This window comes from Triturus cristatus, chromosome 2_1, assembly GCF_964204655.1.
Source record: "Triturus cristatus chromosome 2_1, aTriCri1.1, whole genome shotgun sequence".
In the NCBI taxonomy this organism is placed as follows: Eukaryota; Metazoa; Chordata; class Amphibia; order Caudata; family Salamandridae; genus Triturus; species Triturus cristatus.
The window spans coordinates 478,166,470-478,187,612 of record NC_140581.1 but is presented as its reverse complement, the minus strand read 5'-3'; positions in this window follow the sequence as shown (position 1 = coordinate 478,187,612).

Below are 21,143 nucleotides of genomic sequence, written 5' to 3'. Positions count from 1 at the left end.
AATTGCTATGGCTTTACACATACCATAGTTCACATCAACATTTCAACCACAGATATATGGGAAACTCTCATTGCGTACGGTGTTCAATCTGTATATAACTGTTAAGAGAAAGCAAAAATAGTGACTGCCAATTCCAAACCAACCACCCTACTATGGAAAGCTTTTCTGCATATCAAACCCCTGACACACACCAACCTACATTAAGACATGAAGTTCATTTCAGTAGAGAACTGAGCACTGTCAATAATGTTTACTCTTTGGAGAGAGCTCATTCTTTACCATCCTGTTTGCAATCACTGAAGTTCTGTTAAGAAATACACCATCGACTATTGAAAAGAATCTGATAATAACAGAGCACGTTCTATGCAACAGTTCTAAAAAAAAAAGACAATATTTGCTAAACATAACTAAGATCTGAAGGTGCTAAAGATCACACTACCTGTGTCCTTCATGCTGTGGTGAAAACTTTACAGACGGCCTTTCTTCTGAAGCAAAACAAGCACAGGTACGTGGGTTAGTACTTGGTGTGCACACACTCTTCCATGTTATGTATAAATTATCATGCTGACATGTTTCTAATAACTCAAGGCTGCTTACAAAAGTTTGAATCTATTACTAGAATCTTTCTTCTGTTGGAAACTTTTTCTACAGAACCAAACAGTTGTGTGGAGCATGATGAATACAAGTCAACTATCACTTGCACACAGAGTTACTCTTGAATGCAAACATTTATAACATGCTCAATACCACTTCACAGCTATGGTGCATTAGGAGCACATGTGTTTTATAAACACTTACACCCATTAACTGGACCCAAGCTGTACAAAATTGCATAGAAATGTAATATAGTAGTTACTCGCCACTATGCAAAGAATAAAACAAACTTGCACACTCAATGGATGATGCCATCAGTGATATCATCAATTATGTCATTTGAGATCTCATCAGTGATGCCATCAATGATGTCATAGACCATGTCAGGAGTTATGTCATATGTGAGGTCATAAGCAGTGCATGTTGGGGGCGCACGTTATAGTTCTAGTTTCTGTGTCTTTTTAGTTCAAAACGGGAATTTCACACTGACAAATTCACCTAACTATAACGTTTGTTTAACCTTTGTTTTTTTCAGTGAATATGTATGTATATGCATGGGTATATACAACTTGTGTGAAATAATAAAAAAATTACACACCGAAAAGTGGAGTTTGTGCCCTTCTGTTCTTGTGGTCTTGTGGTCGTACTGAGGAGGAAGCAAAGGACGGGCGCTGTTTAGTTTTCTGGATACATATATATACACACACACACACATAAATATATTATCTACTGGCGGTCGCCAGTAGATAGTTATAGTTAGGACCGTGTTTCCATAGGAAATCTCAAAATTCTATTTTGAATAACTTTGGCGCCGGTTGACGAATCCTCGCGAAATTTTCAAAACTAATGGGGCGCTCCGCTCAGCTCCTACCCTGAAAGTCTCGGGGGGATTCGTCAAGCGGGGGCCAAGAAAAAAGGGGGGTCCCAAAACACGTTTTCCCCATGCATTTTCTAATAGGACCTTTAGTCGAAGGTACAGCCCGAACGGCTGAACAGAATTACTTGAAATTTGGCAAAGAGGTAGTCCTCAGGTCAGGGATGTGCCTTTTGCATATATGGAGTCAATCTGTTCAGTAGTTCCTGAGAAAATTGCAGTTAAAGTACATAAATATCTATAGCTGCGCACCGTGCGCGCACCCTGACGTGCGCGAGCGTAATTCTGATTGGTGGTTACATGTCAGTCAACGTTCGAATCGGTCGAAATCAGCAAGTGTCGGCCGCCATTTTGTTTGTTTTGAGTGCGAGAGTGAAAAAGGAAGGTGGCGAACGTGAAAAGAGGGCAGGGTAGAGAGTTCCTGACCCCCTAGCCTTTGTCAGGGTGTCCCTGAAGGACCCCGAAGGCAGAAATTTTTTTTTTTTTTTTTTTTAAATCGCGGGGTGCGCGCACGGTGAAAAACCATAAAAAAAAACATTTTAAAAAATGTACAAATTCACTGAAAAAACCATAGGTTTCACACACGTTATAGTTAGGACTTAGCATTTAAAAAACCTTGCAAATTCACTTAAAAAACCATAGGTTTCACACATGTTATAGTTAGGTGGACATTTCACTCGTAAAAAACCAATGAAATTTCCCCGTTATAGTTAGTTCAGATAACTATAACTCACGCGACCGCCACTCTTTCAAAAGGATGATGTCATCAGTGATGTCATGAGTGATGCCACTGACCATGTCATGAGTGATGTAATATGTGACGTCATGAGCAGTGGATTGCGGGCGCGCGAGTTATAGTTATCTGAACTAACTATAACGGGGGAATTTCATTTTTTTTTACGTGTGAAATGTCCACCTAACTATAACATGTGTGAAACCTATGGTTTTTTAAGTGAATTTATATATATATATATATATATATATATATATAGAGAGAGAGAGAGAGAGAGAAATAGCGAGAGAGAGAGAGACAGACGTCAACTCACTGGTCCAAACGATATTAGAGGCAGAATCCAGATTGGATCGACAGGAAGCGAACAACTCAATTGTGATGACCACAAGTGGAACGCTGGAGACACAATTAAAGGGAGCTCCCAACAAATTGGAAGACTTGGGAAACTGCTTGAGAAAGGAGAGCCTGCAGCTCCAGGGCATCAGTGAGGAGGTCCTGGACACTGAACTTGGTGCTTTTGTTATGACATGTTCTCCTCCATTCTAGGAAATGAACACCCAGAAGTTCGTATAGACAGAGCTCACAGAGCAGGCCCTAGAAGGCAAACCCAACAACAAAGGGCTAGGGACGTCCTGATTAAATTTCGTTACTATTCTGAAAAGAAAAAGTATTATGGAAAGCAAAAGAATTAGAAAATATCAACTTTCAGGACCATTCCTGTACTGTATTCAAGGATGCCACTCAAGCTTTCCTCCAACAGCATATAGGGTTTATGGCTGTCCTCCTTCCATCTGTGCTGCTGCTGGAGAAAAGCACCATAAATTATCTAGTTATCTAAGATACTTTAATTGCATTACAAAGTCATGCCTGCGCCCCTGAAAATTCAAGCTAAGGCAGCTGGATAAATAAACAAAATGATCACAGCTGTGTGGAGGGTAGGCCCTTTTTCTGGAAGCACACAGTTCTGCCCAATCAAAACATATACTCCAGGTTCCAAACATGTGGGTGGAGTCAAAGCCCATTTCTAGTGATGCTCACATAATTATCTGGCGACAACTGTGCTGTCAAGTCAGACCTTAATGAGGTTTGCTCTGGAATCAATGACGTAAATTAAATAAGACTCCTTTTGAAGCCAACGACAGAGGAAACCTGGATTTTCCACTGGCTCATGGGAGGAAGGTGAAAACAATTTTGGACACTCCACCAACCTACCTCTCCTGCCAAGACATGAAGTGCTCTGATTTCCTTTGAGTTTCTGGCCCCCGTTCAGGTACATGTTTGAAAGGTGGTTTGTTCTATATGGAACATGGTGCGTAAAGCTTGATGACATTGTGTATGCTCTGTATATACAGTGCCCTAGTGCATAAGCATCAAATATTGCAGAGTATGACAAAGGTGCAGCAACATATTCAGGTACTTCTATTTTGGGATAAGCAATAACAAATGAATAAACTACCCTTGATGTGCATCAGTGTTGTTCATTATTATTTATGAAGCTCACCCACTAGTAGCAGAAGACAGTGCTGTTGGAGGCATGGTTAAACCACAAAGGAGTATTTGTATGAGGTCTGCCCAACAGCAACTGAAAATCAATCCCGTAGAGGCGCTATCAAAACACTGAAGGAGTAATGTAAAACAACCACTTATTTGCGACGGAGCACCATCCCGTTGGAAGCACTTTTGAAACACTAAAGTAATATGGTGCTCACCAAGAAGAGAAAGGGGCACATCTCATTGGAGGCATTGGATGCAATCAGTGTGCCCAAAAAACAAAACAACATGCATTCAAAATAGCCATAATGACCCCAAAATCATAGCTGTAGTCTGAGCATCTCCTAAAGGTAAGGTAGTTCGGTGTGGGTAATGGCTGGCTTTATGGGGACATTACTGGCAGCCACACAGAGGGTTTCAACTGAGGTGTTTCTCTCTTCATTATCATTTCTACAATGATGCAGCCAGAGAGGGGAACAGCAGTAGTCGGTATATTTTTCTTTATATTGCTCCAGATGTTCTCTAACATCGGGAGATATCATCAAAATATGCTATGATATGGGTGGATGTCATTATGCCCAAGAATGGCAAGATATAATGTTAGACTCCATTCCATTGGGTGCCGATATTGCCCTAGTCTGATGGGACAGCAAATGCCCAATGGCTGGGGTTTAGAGTGCACATAACAGTGGGAGTATATGTAACTATGGGGCATATTGGCAAGACCGGCGATAAAATTATCGCTGTTTTAGCAGCAGGAAATTGCCGCTAAAATGGCGATAATGGGCTTGCTAATATGCGTTATAGAATTCCAATAGAAGCCCAGGGGGGCATATCAGCAAGGCGAGGCAATAGAATTATCGCCGCTTTAGCGTCCGTTTTTAGACGAAAAGCAGCGATAATTTTATCGCCCTATCAGCATGGACACGGTAACACGTGAATCCATGCCTTAGCGCCTGTTTCCGGAACGCCCAGCTTCGTATCTCTATTAAGATGCAAAGAGGGCGTTCCTCCCCAAAATAAATGGAGAAATGTCGCTAACCGACATTTCTCCAATTATCAAGCTTCACGCTAACAAGCAGAGCGATAAGAAAAGTAGCGCTAACCATGGTTATCGCTACTTTCCTTACGCCTGCTTTTCTTCTGACTTAGCAATGTAATCCAATGGGAGGTGGATTACATGGCTAAATCCACCTTGCCCTATCAGCAAGGTATTGCTGGTCGCAGTGCGATTATCGCTGGATTTCCAGCGATAATCGCACTGTTTCCTAGCTAACGCATGGATTTCTATCGCTTTGGAGATAAGCGTTGCTGATAGCATGCTATCGCCGCGATAGAATCCAGCGATAGCCGGCGATAATTATCCCAACGCTAAATGCGCTTAGCGATAATTATCGCCTCGCCTTGCTGATATGCCCCCAGGTTAGATGTCCTGCACATCTAACTTGGGCTTCTATTGGAATTCTATAACGCATATTAGAAAGCCCATTATCGCCATTTTAGCTGCAGTTTCCTGCCGCTAAAACAGCGATAATTTTATCGCCGGTCTTGCTAATATGCCCCTATAATTGCAAGAAGTGTTTAATGTGAGCAACCGGCACTTAATTGCCAACTCCTGTGTTTATGACAGTCTGCCACATGGTGGCTCTGTCTTATTTGGAGATGAGCACCGCAACAATGATTTGCTAATTAAAGATACATTCTGAATTGCTATTACATGCCTGCTATTCCGATAGTGTTGGGGGCCTGGAATAGTCTGGATTGTCACACTTGTAGCAGTGTGATGGTCACTAGTTCTTTTGCTAATGTCATTGGAAGCGCTGGCAGGGGCAATGGGCGGTGTAAGCTGCAGTGGCCTTCTGACATTTGAGACCACAAGCACTGTTTCAGAATACAGCCCACGTGGAAGCTGGGCTCATTGGCGAGCAGTAATTCAATTTCTCCCACCACTGAATTGTGGATGCTTTTACAAAGCCCAGTCTAGCCTCTGATCTGCAGATACCAGGAGAGTAACAGGAACTGTGGTTTGTTTCCATGGGGACCACCTTTATCCAATCAATGGGACGAAACAGTCAAATGTTTGTAAATCAGATTGTATTTCCCAGGAGATCGAATATGTCACACCCCTTGGAACCTCATATCAGCAGCTGTCAGAGAGCGAAATATCCCAATATACCAAAGCGGTCACGTGGCCGCCTGGCAGTGTGACACCTGCCAGGTCTGGCATGTTAGCCAACCATAGTTTGAAAATGTGAAACTACAAAGCCCAGAATGCAAAGTGCTATTGGCTTGAATGTCACATGTGACACAGGAGCCACTTGCCAGCTATGCATTAGCCTTTAGTTGTATCCGTAAATGAATACAATCTAGTAAATAACTGAAAAGTACAGCATCTATGCAGAACGTTCTGTTTGATCTCTTGCGTAGGCCGGTGACGTGTGAGCAGCCGCTGCATATTTGACAACTGGCAAAATGGCATTAAGCAGTCCTCTCTTTTTTCAATACTAAGGCCCCACTTCCATTTGCGCCAGTAATTTTCGATTTCTGTGGTAACTTCTTATACCCATTTACATAGTGGCAGTGGCATCTGGCAGGCCGGAACAGGCATTATTTACCGCACACAGTAAATACTTTTTGGGGGTTCTTATTTACAAGCCCCTTACGCCACCCGTACGTCACTTTTCCCATGTTAAAAATGACGCAAAAGGGAGGAGCCAAGATGGCGACCGGAGCAGACGTTTGAGCGCCCGGCTCCGTCGGCCCTTGGCCTCGGACTATTATCCTGATGCCCATCCTCGCCGATTCTCGAGGTGCAACGTGTGCGAAGACGCGCTGACCGCGCCGCCGCTTTCCCGGAGTCTCAGCCCGCCCGGATGCCGGAGTTCTGGGTGCCCCTGTGCCATTGTGGCCTTTGCCGGCCCCCTGGAAGCTCCGCAGTTACCGGACTCGCTAGCGCAAACCTGAGCCCCGCGGTCCCGACCTCACCTCGCATCACGGATCGTGGCCGGATGAGCCCGGGGAGGGACGGCCGGACACCTTCTGCACCCTGCGCCTGACGGGCTGGAGCTGTGGGGTGGGCCCCGGTGCGGCGGGTCTCCTGCCCCGCTCTGAGGACCGCGCTGTGGGAGGCTGCTGACCCCCTTCTTCTATTGCCTAGCCGGCGGCAAAGAGAACCCGCGGGAAGAGAAGCGACTGTCGGCCTTCCCTGTTGCGGCGCAGACCTGAGGGGAATTGACTCCTTGCCACGACCCCCCCCCCCTGGCCATTACACCGTACAGCGGTAAAACATGGCGTTGATTGCCTGCTCGCGGCTGGGGGGTGATGCTCCGGTCTCGCCCGCTGCCCATTTCGCCCTCCCTCTTCCGGACACCAGCTCCACAGTGCCGTCCCGGATTGCTGCCGATGTGGGGGCCCAGCGTCCGCTGACATGCGGCTCCGTTCTGGCTGTCCTGCGGGACTTTCGACTACAAATGTGTGCTGGCCTGCAGGCGCTGAGTGAGCGGTTTGACTCCATACTGTCGGCTGCGGGTCGTGAGCGCTCTGTTTGTCATCAACAAGGCGTGGGTCTACCAGTGCTTTTGTCCTCTTGCGGGGACGCAACGGCGGTGTATGATTGTGCTACACTGGTGCCTGCATCCGGCGTTCCCGGCACCCAGGATCAACCGCTCTCCAGCTCAACTGCGGATACTTTGTTCCCCTGGTCATGGCTGCCTGCTTCATTGTTGCCTGCCTCACCGCGTCCGCAAGAGTATCCTGCTGAGCGATACCTAACAGCCTCGAGGAATCGTCCGCGGTGGCCTACTGCTTCTTTTCTGTGGAACTCCTGTACTCTACTTGCCAGGTCTGGATCTTATGTGGTGCAAAGAGGGGCCTCAATAGATGGTCGGCGGCCATTTCGTGATCCTACTTCACCATCTCCTCACAAGCGGCCATCTTGTCTTTGTCTGCTCGGGATGCGGGGCCTTCATGTAGGGGCTGGTTTAATCCCAAACCCGCGATCGGGCCAGGGCTAGAATGACTTATATCGCCATGGTTCATGGACGGGCTGGACTGGGACTGGAACTGTATGTATGTGTTGTGCGCACTCGCCGCGATTTGTCTTCCTTCGCTTAAATTGTTGTGACACGTTATTTTCGCACGCAGTTTTTGGCATAGTGGGTTCTCAGTGTGTGGAGGCCATAGCTGGCTGATGGTTTGGGGCGCTCTGGTGTTCCGTGGGCTCCTCCCCACCTTCTTTTCTGTTTTCTTATTTTCTTTACTCTATTCCTACTTTCTCTTTTGTCTATATTTCGGGTTCATTGGGCGACAGGCACTATGCTGGGGGGGGGGGCAGGCCGTAGCCTCCGCATTGGTGTAGGGTGGGGGGGTAATACTCTGTTCTTAATTAGTTCTATGGGCCTTTTTCTTTTATGTCTCTGCGCTATACTTGCTTCGATTCGGGGTCCGGGTGTGGGGTGGATTGAGTGGGGGCGGCTCTGGAGGGGTGCGTAATTGCTCATGTGACTATCCTGTTATATCACTGCACCGCCTCACTGCTTGAGATTTTACATCCATTGTTGTATTAATGAAGCTGCTGCTCTCCCGTGTGGTGAAGCTATCTGGCGGACTCGAATCTCTTTTGTTCTTATCCTTCACTGACTTTTTTTTTTTCCCTGATAAAATTACCGTAAAACTTAAAATTAACCTTCACTTCTCCTTCCCCTGGTGTCAAGGATCTCTCCAGTATATAACTCATAACTCGTTGTTGATCTTGACCGTTGAAGCACAGGGGATGTAATGTTGGTATCAGTGCTTAACCGTATCGTGGCCGGCCTGACGGTTGTAGGCCCGTATTTGTTCTATTAAGATGCACGAATAAAGGTTTAAAAAAAAAAAAAAAAAAAAATGACGCAAAAGTGGCGCGAGGGGCTTGTAAATAAGCCCCTTTATTTGTTGTACGTGCGGTGAATACCCCATCCCATTCCGGACCCTCGTAATCACGGCCTTAGTATTTTGAAAGGTATAGACCCCATAGTTCGATTGGGAAAAGTGCCCATGCACTTCCAAGTGGATTTAACTAATAAACCTGAATTGGCCGAACACCAATCTCGTAATTTAGGGTCAGCTGAAAAAATTCAGACTAGAAGAGGCGCTGTCAGCCAACCAACAGAACCAGTTCGGCAATTTATTCCTCTGACGTGTTACTTTATAATTATGTTCTGCTCGTGCTCTTAATGAGTTTGGAAGAAACTTCTCAGACGCGCTTTGTTTTCTTTGTCTCGGGTTCCCTGCTCTCCCACCCTCAAGAGGTTCAAGAGCATGTTATGGCAGCTATGTACCACTGAGGTAACTTGTTTTCTGGCGCGTTACTTGGATTAAAGCTGGTCCTGTTTATCTTTCACTCCACGGAATCGTGGCATTTAACTTCAACGTGTGAGCCCCCCAGCCCCTCACTCTGTCACCTTGCCCCGAAGGGAACCCCCGCGGTTCCTATGCAGTTGAGCTGTTTATTCCCACCAGGGCTTTTCCACGGAAGGTGTTAACGAGTTGTGACTTCCTTTCATGCTCCAGTTAGGGGGCTGCCTGTGAGGCTTCGAGCAGGTAGGCAAAATGTGAAGCAGATGGCAGCAGGAGAGGAAAACAAGCATTAACAGTTATAGCGTGCCATAATAAAACAATCCACCGAGGTGTCAGACGGCAGCTAGACCGCCGCGGCGGAAAACACCATCGACTAAAGGAAAAGAACCCTGAAGTAACAGCCAATGCCAGCTGCCAAGCATCCTGGGAAGTCTCTAAAATTGTAAACCTGTTTATCTTTGAATGCCTGGGCATGTCCGTTGCTAATCCCCGTGCAAATACACACTAACAATACAGATGTGAAGAAACACAATAGTCTCTCACAATCCCACACTCACAATCCTATATAATCCTATTACTTTTGATGCTCTTATTCAAACAGCGGTGGCGGGCATTACAATGTACCCCACGCTGCCTTCCCCGGGGCGGGTTTAAGTGAAACTGAGTTGCTATGCAAAGATGGCATCTTATCACCAACAAAAAGGTCCTCCAGGCCCCAAACAGTGATCAAGCTCAAATTTAAAAAAGGGGGGCCTTGGGTCTCGAGCATTTGCATTAAAATGTAAATTGTATATGCGGGCATAGACGAGTCTTCCGAATCCTGTTTGCAACTTAAATAGACTTTTGCAGCTGCTTTAGGTTGCCCCCTAACTCCAAGTCATCAGGAATCAGGAGGCCATGTTTGCAGTGCTGGGCTTTTCTGACACAAAGCATTATTAACACGTTTCCTCAATTGAGTCCAGTTCGTTCCACAGAAGAACATCAGCTGGTGGTCAAAGGAAAGCCCAAGACTGGAAGCAGGGTTGTGACGACAGGGAGCTAAGTGGCGGCAGCATTCGCGTATCGGTTCAAAGTCCTGGGTGGTTTGGGCCAACCAGGGGCTTACCGCCAGAAACTCTGCCCCCTTCAACTCTGGAGTGGCTGAAATATGTCTTTGCACTGCAAATAAGTGCAAAAAGACAAATTGACTATTGCAAACTGAACAGCTGTTTCCAGATGACCTGCTGCATTCCAGTTGACCTTCTCGTTTGACGTCCCACACCCTCTTGCTGATGTATCAGTCTAAAAATGCGGCTTACGCTTAGCACCTTCACTACAGCATCCTTGAGACCAAACTCTGACCCCAACCTGCAACTCTGTAAACTTGTGAAACCGTGTTCATAAACTGATTCTACCCTCATCGCATGTTTATCCCTTATGACTACGTCATAGGAGCTTCACCTCTTCTGTAACAACCATGTTACTTTCTATAAGATCGGCCCTCCTTCTCATATGTTTGCACTCCCAAAACCACAGGCTTAACTGGACCCTCTCACTATCTGCTGCCACAGGTCTTGAATCCAAGTCTCCCACAGTCAATCACACCATTTGTCTGGATTTCAAAATACATTCATCATGTCAATACAAGTTGCCTTTTCTCACCACTGAGAGTAAATGTAAAACATAACACTGCACTGACACTCTATCTCACTCTGCATACAGAATGTTCAATCAGTCTGCAACGAGATTCCCTACTTCACTGAACTCTTTGACTTACACAGCATCCCACTAGACATTAGTGGCACCAGTGAACATGGTTAGGCTCCAAGTACTTAGCATCGCCTCCACCGCACCCTTTCTCCCAGGTGCGCCAAATGTGAGTCTTATCAAGTAAAATCTCCAACATATTCCTCAATTGGCCCAGACTCAAACCCCCACGGCCATGCAAAGAAACATTGAAACCGGCCCGACGGGCCCGTGCGCATAATTGCCTGCAAAGAAATATTGCTTCAATCTGTTCACATATGAGTGACCAACTATCCACACTTCCACTTCCCTTTGCCCCCAGGCAGGTACCTGGGCTGTGATAGATTCCGACAACCAGTGAACTATGGTGAGCTTCCTTCCTGCGGCACAGGACATGGAAACTGCAAAATCAAAACCAAAAACAACAAACACAGCATCCTTTAAAGCATGTGTAGACGCACATAGCCCTTGTAACAGCCTGAAGACCACCGACCAATCCTCTGAACCGCACGCCCCCAACAGGCCTCTGGCCGTAGCCTGGTGGTGGCCCAGATCCTAAAAGAGTGTGTACCAAACTTTGATGGGTCCACACCAGCCTCCCTGAGAGCTAAGCTCATGAAGCTACTAAACTGAAATTTAGTAAGCGGAGTCCCATCGCCATGGATTAATAGAGGACCCTCCGCGCCCCGTGGTCTGCATGGAAGGAACGATTCAAGATTGCTAATGGGACAGCAAACACTCCCCTGTGCCTTTTGCAGTATAATTTGGTCTCCTCAGCTGGTCTGATCAGTCTTTGACCTAGGGATAGATAAGAACAGTGAACCCTCATGCATACGCACATGGCCAAATTGGGACCCCCCTTGCCAATCTTGCTTATTCCTTGCTACCAGTGGGGCACTCAAAGTGATGTAGAAAGCCAGTGTAAAAATATGCACAACCCACGAAGATTTACAGACATGTTCCAATGCTGCCCCGAGTATCGCTGACAAAGTGTCAATGCTAATTGGGTGCCTAATGTCTGGTTGGGGCCCTTGCAAATGCTGCCACTCCCTTAGCGCTCTTTGCACTATGAAAGTGCTGGTGGAATCGCATTTACCTTGTATTTTTGCAAAAAAGGAAACCGCTGCCATGTGGCGCCTTGCGCATGCCACAGAGCGCCCCCATCCCTCAATAACCTCAGGAACAAAGCTACCGCCAATGACTCAAGCCACACCCCCTCCCATTCACCCCTCAAGAACTTGCAGTAAGCCCCCAAAGCCCCCTCAAAGGCCAGCCTGGTCCTGGGTGCTAGGCTAGGTACAACAAGGTCCGATAGTTCAGGGCACCAGGTTGCCATAGCTGGTCTGGGAAAGGCGTTGGATTCTCAGCTGCTCCGGGGTGGTAGGACCTGAAAACCTGCATCTTAAAGCTAGACAGAACATCATCAGCATTATTCAACATGCCTGGGACATATTTGGCCTTGAACAGTACATTCAACTTCATGTATATGAGTATTATATCTTTTAACAGCCGTAGGATAGTTTTCACCTAGCTGCTTGATGGTTGACGCACTCCACTACCGACATTTTGTCAGAACAAAAGACCACAGATTGGTTCCGCAGTTGCTCCAGCCCAATGGATAACGTCACCAGAATGGGGAACAGTTCTAAGAACCCAATGTTAGCTGTCAGGCAGGACTCCACCCACCATGCTGCCTAATGCTGTGCTGACCACACCGGGCCAAGAATGGCACCATAATCCTCACTACCTGTAGCATCAGTCATTAGGCCCATATCTGGGCTGGATCTAGCTGGGCTGGACCACACCACATTGCCATTGAAATCACACAGGAATGCCATCCAAACCCGCATATTCTGTCAGACCTCGCCAGACAACCTGGTGTGGTGATGCTTTAGGACTCGTACCCCCAGGATGGCCCCTGGCCCAGCCCCCATTAAACCCACAAATCAATACTTGATGACCTGAGCTGTGGGTAAAAAAGGCCATGTTTATTACATATCACACAAACATGACAATATATAATTCATACAATTTGATAAGATATGAATTTATCAAATTCAATCGTTAAGCAATATTTACATTTGCCTTGCCTATAACTTCATGATCCATCCGCAAGTGAGACAGAACTCAATTTCTTTACACGAAGAACGTTGCCTATTGCTCCAGCACTAAGGGGCCTTCTGGCTCGCGTCCCCCAACCAACTGAGAACCACGCAAGGCGCAACCCACCTGCGTCCTTGAGGGGTGAGCCCCTGCCATCTGGTCCATGTCCGCCACCTGAGGGGCCCACCCCTCCACCACCAGGCTGCCCATCGGGGCTCGTAGGGAATAACCAGGAGCGGATGCCCCATGCCCTATTTTGTAAACTGGCACCCTTGCCCCCAGCCGGTGTCTCCATTCTCTCTGGGGTGAGCTTACCGTCTCTCCCCCTCAGTGCTGGCCTAATGAGTATGCAGGAGGACTCCCCTTAACACTGTAAAGGCAAATTATGTGACCTCTTTACCGCCACAAGGGAGACCAGGGCAAACCGCCCTTCGCCCTCCCCACCACGAGGCAACTTATGAACCATTAAGGTCCCCCCGACCCTCAGGTTCGGAGCCATGTCGGATTCATCCTTCTGGGTTCCAGGCATACCTGAGTCCCCCCCCATTGCAGAGAGCCCTACGATCCCCGTGCCCCCACTTTTTGTCTGGAACCGCCGAGCAGGCCCCTTACCTCGGGCAAAGCTAGGCCCAATTAGGCGTCCCGGCACTTGGCCGAATTTACCTGGGCATCGTGGCTCTTACTTTTCTCCTGGCGCCATGAAACCACGCCATCTTGGGAAAAACCTTTCAGCTATGGGCCAGCCCAAGCCGAGCTCCCTCGACCTATGGAAACATACCAAGCCCATCAAGACTGGTGAACTATCCGGCGGGACATAATCCATTACGCGATATGCCTTAACAATGCACAGGTCTGTACCTGATCATTGAGGCTGGGCCTCCACCAGCCGCTCTCGCACCCTTCCGAGTATGTTCGAGTCCTAACCTCCCCAAGGGAGAGAGTCTGTCTCCCTCACAGAACCCAGAGAACAGGGACTGCCGGCCCCCCACTGACAAGATTTGGTATTGTCGGATTGAGAGAGAACCGGAAAAAGAGCCCCTATTGCGTGATTCGTGTGGCCCGACCTAAATCTCTAAACAGTCCTCCTCCTCCTCCCAACTGGGTCACCTGGCTGGGACCAGAGCGACACCACGGCATAGGGATGCCCTCCAATTGTGGGTGTGCTGAAAGCCCCCCCTTAACCCAAACGTCTTTTCTGAGTTTTTATAGCGCCACCTCGACCCCAAGGTATACGCGCGCTGCATATGCGCCCCAGCTGTGTTCTAGATGGACACCATCAATGTGTTATGCCTGTTTACATTGCGGGGCAGGTTTACAGCCCCTCACGCCGTTTTTCGTCCCTTTAACAAGGGAAATCAATCATATTACCGGAAGGAATTCTGCCTGACAATGGGAAGCCTCCCTGATTCATGAATCCCCAACGTGCCTCTACTGGTGGTATGCTAACAAACGCAGCATCCGCCCATCTGCCTAATTGGTAACCCTAAAAAGACTCCAGACCGTATGACGACCGGGTCACCCGAGAGTCCATCTAGTGCAGTGTTACCCAAAAGGGAAGATTTCTTGCCTGAAGTCATCTGACTGAGTGACCCACACTACCAGCCCCTGAAGAGGTGTGACTAACCCTCAAAACGTTACATGATGTGTCCATGAGCGGAACTGTCGTACCCTTCGCCCTCCTGCGTATCCTAGAGAGGTACATGACCTACCCATATTCCGAAGGTGATCTTAGGTGAATCCTGTACCTGAACAAGCTACCCAGTAGCACTGGTATTTGCCAGCCAGATCCCGGCCGTACACAGCCAGCCCCGGGACACATGGTGGGCCCCTAGATATGGAAGACTGACCCATAACTTACAACAGGGCCGCTTAATCCAGTGCTACGAACATACCTGCGTACGCTACGCAAAGAAGCCATTCATAGCTCATGAACATTCTCTTCTGGCAGGAGCAATGCAGCAACAGGAAAGGGGACCAAGAGATGAAAAAGGGCAGATGGCCTTAAGGCATACGCTACCCCTGCTACCCCCCAACGCACCACTGATGACCTTCTTTCTGTCAAAACTGACCACTCTGCTGACTACACGCGTTCATACCGAGTGCGCCTCCTCTAAGCAGGTCAACTAAGTCCCCAATACCTGTGTCCTTTTCCAGTCTAAAGGCGCACATTCAGCCCCCCCCCCTTCGCTGCCCGTATTATACGTTCCCTTGAAGATTACATCCTGGACATCATCCCCTGGGCTGTGTTCAGGCTTCCACCCCCGCAAAGATCATCAAGCTCCTACTACCTCCGCTCCCGCCTCCTGCGCTGCAACATTATTACCCCTACTGCCCTTTTCCCCTCCGTGCCTGATAGCTGCCCCCCGGCCGCTGGCGAGCTCCTTCCCTGAGGACTAAGGCACGAAGGCCACCCCATTTCGGATTGCTACGGGAGCCTCAGGGCACTACCCAAGCGCTATAATTTTTCTGTAAAACCACTTGCGCAATGCTGACATTTTAACGAGACCATGTATATTCACGGACATACCCTGTGACGTTCAAGGCAGCATTCTATTCCTGCTGTACCTAATCCTTACTAGCGACGAACTCTGCTGGGCGGAAAAGGATCTCCCTTAAAACATACCCTTGTTTGGTGGTAAATCACTGAACCTTACGAAAGAGCGAATTGCGAATGCTGGCATACCGCCCAGCTTAAAGGAATTAAAACTGAATTCCGTTAGAGACCAGCCCCCACACGTATTCCGCTAACTAAATCTTATTGCGGTGTAAATGCAAGGGGCAACGTAGACTGAAACGCAAATTGAGCTGCCCTTGGTTACCAATTGTAAATAACATAAGATTGGAACAAGGCACTCCCAGGCAACCTATCCCGAGCACCCCGTGCCTGCTGTGCCACCCCCGGCAGTAATAACCTGCCTAGTACTACCCGTCTGCCGTGTACCAGCACAATTACTCAGGGTCTGCACAATCACTCAAAGCCTGCACAATGACATTGAAGACCTGAACCATTACTTACGGCCTGACCCGACCCCTATTAAGCCTCGCCCTCCTCATCCATAGCCCCTTCGGGCCACTAGAGAAGCGCGAACTACCGGAACGATCTATGATCCTTTCCAAAAGAAACCTAAATTTACGCTCTACCATGCCCTCTGAAGCGCCCTGTATCGAGCACAATGAGCTAACTGTGCAGTCCACCACCGCACCACCTTTCCCAGTGCCCCACGTCCTCACCAACAGCTGCACCCCTCTGCTCTCCAACAAAGCAAAGGGCACAGTACCCCCCAGACTCACCCCGAACACCTCGCAATGGGGGTCCCTGCATCGTGCGCACCGTGGAAGCGAGCATTTCCCAAACTTCCGGCAGGGAAAACCACAACGGCGAACTCCATCATCACCACAACGCAGCCTCCCTCAGTCCTTCCTGCGCACAATCAGCACTGATCGCCACCTGATTGGAAGGCCGTACGACCCCACCTTGTGTTCGAGGGCAAAAGCCACGCCCCCCCAAGTTGCCTGGTATGGATACCATAGCTACCCTGTGAAGTCGAAAAACCACCGCAACACAAACCACGATGACCAGAGACCACAATCAATAGCGCAAGCACTGGGTGCGCCGACAACCCGCAACATGGCGGCCCCACGCAATCCAACATTAAATGCAAACCCAATTACGGTGCCAGCGATGCGATCTAACTATGCAAGCCCGGGGCGCGCCGACCACCTGGCTACCCAGTGATGTTCCCAAGCGACTGCCAAAACAACGTACGATGGCCTGAGATGATAATCCACAGCGCCCGCACAGTGCGCGCCAACACCCTGCAACATGGCGCCCCCCTGAAACCCCAAATCGATTGCGAACCCCAACTACAATGCCCGAGATGAGACCGCACCATGCCAGCACAGGGCGCGCTGAAAACCTAGCGACCCTGTGAAGTTCAAAACGATTGCACACACCATCACGATGGTCAGACTCACATACAGGGCGCGCACCCAGCCCGCAACCTGGAGACCCAGTGAAGTTTCCGATCGCATGCAAACAAATTACGATGGCCTGACATGCAAATCACCCATGCAAGCACAGTGAGCGCTGAATCACAGACACATTCCATATCCGCGGGACTCGCCCGTCCGTTCCCTGAAGCGCCACTAACAGACACCAAGGCAAAACCCACACAATGTCACCTCTATATTAACCCCACTGCAATGACTCATACCCGCGAGCCCTACATTCAGGACGTCCGTGAGCAGCATGCACCTATTCCAATGCTTCTGCTTCACCGGAGAGTGCCCCTCCACCACCACGCCAAATCAGAGGCCCGTGACCGCTTCCCTCCACGCAACTCTCTGCTGCTGCTCCCCCCTCCTGAAGAAACTCGCACTTTTATGCGGCGCCCTCCAGAGGACACATTCATGACCTGAAACACCCGATGCTGAGCCGCCAAGATGCTCATCCAGGGCTGGCGCTGCACATACCAAGCCAAACATTCCCCTTCAGAGCAGCAGCCTAACGAATATACGTGGTGATGGGTCTAAGGAAAGTTTGTTGAAAACACGAAAATGTATATGATAGACTGTCCACCCGGGGAACTCCCAATAGCTATCATGTGATGTAACCTCTGTTGCTGCAATCACAGTATCCACGAAGAGTACAACAAAGGGGGAAAAAAACCCTAATCGTCAGAAATACAAGTAACCACAGCCAAGAGATCGGAGACTCGGGCCCATTTAAGAAACTGATGCCTAATCCCTTCCGCCGCTGGGTTATCGTAATTAGCGATGGACCGTGGGTGAACGGCGACAAAGCAGACACTCCATTCCCGCGCGTTTTTTAAATCTATTGCGCACTTCTACGGCAAAACAATCAAAGGCTCCCTTCCCTTTACCTCATTGCTCCACCAACACACTATGGCTCAATCCCCTCTTCCAAGCCGCGCTGCACTCCCGGCCACTTCTACGGCAAAACAATCAAAGGCTCCCTTTACCTCATTGCTCCACCAACACACTATGGCTCAATCCCCTCTTCCAAGCCGTGCCGCACTCCCGGCCGTAAGGGAACTCCACTGCTCTCCAACTTTCTGGACCCGCAGCAATGCTCTCCCACAGCTGCTGTCCATCAAGCTCCACAAGCGCCGGTCCTCCAACGACGCATACTCGACGACCTGCACAACTGAGACAAGGAAAGATTCAAAGAGACCCCTGCATACCGGGGTCGGCGCAGTGAGGAAGAGAGGGCGAGGACCAGGGCAAGTTGCCCTAAATAGGCCCACGCCCTCTCCTCCCCCTCGGTGTTGCCGGCTCTGGCCGGAAGTGACATCACGACGCTGCCCCAGAAGTAGTTCCCGCTGCCGACTCGTTCCATCCCTCGATGACAACCCAGGGAGGGGCGTGACCGGGTTCCCGGGAGGCCGCATCCTAAGTGCGCGCTTCATTATATTTCGCGCTTTCCATTCTGTGAGTCCTGACACTGACTGCGTGATGGAGAGCCAGAATGGGCGTGCCATGGGGGTTAATGCAAAATTCAACTGCCCAACCCTTTTTTGCAGTTGATGCAAGGTCACCGTCTCTCTGTTCAAACATTCCTGCAATGCTAGAGTGAAAGCCACAATTTTTCCTCCGTTCACTGAATCCAGTTCTATGCCCAGGAATTCAATCTCAGTGGCCGGCCCTACTGTTTTTTCCCATGCCAAAGGGACACTGAATTCGCGCATGAGTGCATAAAACCCCTGCAATGCCCTGCCACATTCTTGAGAGCCTGGTGCTCCTAAGAAAAGGAAGTCATCCAGGTAATGCAGTACTGACTGGTGCCCCGTCCCCGTCACCTGCCTGAAAACCCATTCAAGAAAAGAGCTGAATTTCTCAAAGTAAGAGCAGGAAACAGCACTCCATGGGCATGCACTTGTCCATGTAATTTCTCCCTTGCAGTTGGAAACCCAATAAATGGAAATCCTGTGGGTGCACTGGCAATAGACGGAAAGCTGATTCAATGTCAGACTTTGCTAGCAATGCACCCGGTCCCAGCCCCGTAGCATTTCTACTGCCTGATCAAAAGATGCATATTTCACAGTGCACAGGTCCCCATCGATGGCATCGTTCAATGATTGACCCCTGGGAGCGAACAAGTAATGTATTAAACGGAACTCCCCCGGGTCCTTCTTGGGCACCACCCCTAGCGGTGAGCAAACATATCTTGCCACTGGTATCTCATCAAACGGGCCAGCCACTCTCCCCAGTCTCAATTCCTTTGCAATTTTTGCTGTTGCAATCTCTTTGTTGGATGTTACAGATAGTTAGTTGCGGCAATGCAAAACTCCTAAGTAACCAGGTGCAGGAATCCTAAAACTCCCCCTGAAATCTTCTAATACGATCTGCGCTGAATTGGGACAGCTGTATTTATCTAACCATTAGATCAGAGCACTTGTTCTGATTGGGGAGTGGTCCTTGGTGAGGATTACACCCTCATTCCTGCTTCTTACCTCCTTTGTCTTTTGATTTTTTAAAACATTTGCACTCAGGATGTGAGGTGTGACCACAGAAGGAACACGCATGTTTAAATTTGCATGTGCCCGGTGCTCTAGTGCAGGTTAGTTTGTTAAAATCCCAACACGCCCACTTATTTCCCCCCTCCCCTGTTAACTGGGGTGCCTGCCCGAAAGGACTTCCCTTGCGTTCTGTCGTGGGGCACAGACTTCATGTGTTGCAGCCGCATGATGACATCAATTTGATTCCATGTGATGCCAGGGTCAGTTGCCTTTGCCCTCCAGAACTTTTTATTATACTCTTTCCATCCCACTCCCCCGTATTCATCAAGTGCACAAGCTATCCTATTTTGATAGCATGCCATCTGTGTACCTGAACCCAGGAAACATTCGCCCATTATCGCCTAATAATTAGAGAAACCTTTGAACAAGTTAACCAGGGTTTCCTCAATATTTTTCTTGTGAGACCAACTAGACCATTCCCTGGGATGCACCCACTCTGTGTTCTTTTTTGCCTCTTCCTTATCCACGTTATCAATGAACAGAGCAAATATATTTACATACTCAGCCTTCCAAATCTTTTCTCTCACCTCCTGTGAGATATGCCTAGCCAGCTGTTCCCTGGAGGATCGCAATTCACCCAACCCTAAGCTTGGTAACACCTGCGCCATACCTTTTGCTTCAGCCTCCTGCTTCTTGGCCTTGTCCTCCTCTGATGGCGCACTTGTTTTGAGAGGTTCTTGGCCGGTGTGTTAGCTGCTATACCACTAGCTGCTGCTGTCCCTACTGGCACATTCTGCACTCCCCCTGGTTTCGACCCTTCAAACTGTGCCACCAACTTCCTGGCCTTCTCTAGCGCATCACCCTCGTCCAACCAAACCCCACAGCCCACTGCCGGGGCAGGTTCCTGACTTAGCTAACTAGGAAAGTACAGCTGCCAAACTGGCTACCAAATCTGGATGCCCAGGAGCACCACTGGAAGGACCCTCGCCTACCACCGGTAATACTTGACTCGGTGCCACGGGGTTGGTCACTGGCAACACCGTAACTGGTTGACTGCCCCCGGTGGCTCCTGGTGAAACAACTGCTGGTCCTGGCCCACTCTCCCCTGCAGTTGGTAGCTCAACTATTGGTGCCGAAGCCCCCGCCGCCTCCGTATCTAATGCCCTCGGGGTGAAGCGGTCCTACCCTCCACTCGCTTGGCTCTAGACCTCTTTGGCACCGGAGGGAATGTCACTCTAGGGACTACCCCCACCCATCTAGGCCTCTCCTCAGCCCCTTCCTGCCCCTCCACTAAGCTCCGTAAATCTGCTAAAGACTACCCCATATCCTCCATCTTATGCATCATTGTTTCCATTAACTCTTCCATTCGCAAGCGCTTTTCACCTTTTCGTGCCTTTGGTGCCATCATGAACCACTTGTGCTCCACAGACACCCAAAGTACAGATACCAACTAGAATTCTACTATTTCTGCTCCCCAAACTGGTTCAACAACAAAAGAACACTCCTCAAACTAAATAGTGACCCTATCACCACTTGTGCAGGCACTGATTACCCCTCAATCTCCAACCAACCCCTGATCACCCAAGACTACACAGTGTGCTAAGTAATCTCCCACAAACCACTGCCTGCCCAAGCAAAATAGTGATTCTAGTGTCAATATTTAAGTCAAACAATTAAAAAACTCCAGACTGCTTTACTTAACGAGAAAACCAGCTCAATGTTTCAAAAAACGATTCCTCCTGCTAAACGGAGAAAACACACCCCCACTCTCCTTCACCTTAGTTCTTTAAATGCACTTGCTGCGCAG